The sequence below is a fragment of the Trichechus manatus genome, unplaced genomic scaffold, assembly GCF_000243295.1.
Source record: "Trichechus manatus latirostris isolate Lorelei unplaced genomic scaffold, TriManLat1.0 scaffold00028, whole genome shotgun sequence".
NCBI lineage: Eukaryota > Metazoa > Chordata > Mammalia > Sirenia > Trichechidae > Trichechus > Trichechus manatus.
The window spans coordinates 21996812-21998555 of NW_004443964.1; positions in this window are offsets into that span (position 1 = coordinate 21996812).

Below are 1744 nucleotides of genomic sequence, written 5' to 3' on the forward strand. Positions count from 1 at the left end.
GGCAGCCCCGTCGGAGGCGCGGCCCGGCCGCCCCGTCGGGGCTCCTCAAGGGCGACCTGCCCTCTCCCGCCGACCCCGGCCTTCTCACAGAGCCGCGTCGAGGGGCGCGCCCGCTCCTCAGCCTCTCCTCACCGTCGCCATCCTCCAAACCTGGCCGCTACCGGGGCCCTGACCGTCCCCACCCGTTACCTCAAGTCCCTCCCTCAGGCCTGAGAGGGTGAGGGGGTGACGGGCGGCCAGGGCGTCTCCGCCTCTCACCTCCATGGGGCCCCCGCCCCTTCTGGACTAGGTACAGCTCCTGGGGTAAGGGGATGAGGGGGGGCGTCGAGGCCCGGCTCCCTCAGCCCGCACCCCACCGCTGCCGCCGCCGCCGCCCCGGGCGCTGCCTGGAGCCGGTCTGTGGGTGGGGGGGCCGGAGCAGCGAAGGAGGGGCGGGGGGAGAGGCCGTTACATTGCCTAGCCCAGGGCTCGCGACCCGGCACGCGACCCGGCACTAGCCCGCCCTACCGTGCCCCGCCCCAACCCACCCTCCCCGGTGAGGCCCGCCCCCTGCTTCGCACCCCCTCATTGGCCCGCTGCCCAGCCAATGGGTAACTGCCTCTACGCCTGTTACCCACCCGAGACAAGACCAAGAACGGGCGGTTAGCAGACCTCGCTCTCCCGCAGCTTCTGAGCTTTTCCCGCTCAAAGTAAGCATGCTCAGGATTGGCCCAGATTGGCAAGCATCAGCCCAGTGATTGGCTGATAGGGCACTGCAAGGGAGGGGTGTGGAAGGAGGGGAAGGAGCGAGGGCCTACCCAGTAGAAGTGATGGAGGCGGTCGGAAGATTTGAGAAGTCGCTCAGCAACTGGCTGATTATCCTTCGCTCACCCTGTGCCAACATCTCATTTTTACCCCTTGGTACCCCCCCAACTCCCAGAATCCTTTGGAGCCGCCCAGAGAATAATAGACCGTGTGCTCGTTTATGGAAAGTGAGGCGTTGCTTGTAGAGTAGAGTGTTGCAGGGACCCCTTTTTGATGGTGAACGACCATTTCTTCTAGGCCCCAGCCTTCGGTGGGGGTGAAGGCATTTGGTGTTATTGTAACCCTTGAATAAAGTTTACTCCGACCTTTACTTACGAAAAAGAAGCCATTTCCGGCACTACGTCAGCAGTCCCATTCGGGGATGTGACTCTTAGAAAACTGCAAATTTTTGCCCCCAGACAATACTAAAAAAAACCTGTGCGTTTAAATATTGAAGATAATAAAAGTAAACACCGTTAGGGTGTTAAAATAAAAATTGAGAACCTAAAGGGCGGTTAAGTGAAGATGTACTTTTAAGTCGGGCACAACGGAATATAGAGTTGAGGGATAAGTTTTATTGACCCATACGGTCCTGATAGTTATTTCGGATCTCTACTTATCTGTGATTTAAGAAAATTAACCAGGTAATGTGGCTGTACCAATCCCAATTACATTTCTCTACCTCACCCTTAAGGTTGAGCATTTGGTGCTCCTTGCCTGGTTGCATTGAGACCCAACTGTCTTGTATTGATATGGTTTGTTATGGAAATAATAATTATAGGAAAAATTAACACTGCGTTGAACGCAAGTGACTACATTAAGTAGTAGCAAGGGGAACATTTTGCTTATGGAATAGAGCGAGTATTTAACATGTAGTTCTTCTTTCAGCTTTACACTTTTTTAGAAGGTTTCATTTTGAACGCTTCTGTCTACTCTGAAACACATGGGGTCGCCATGAGTC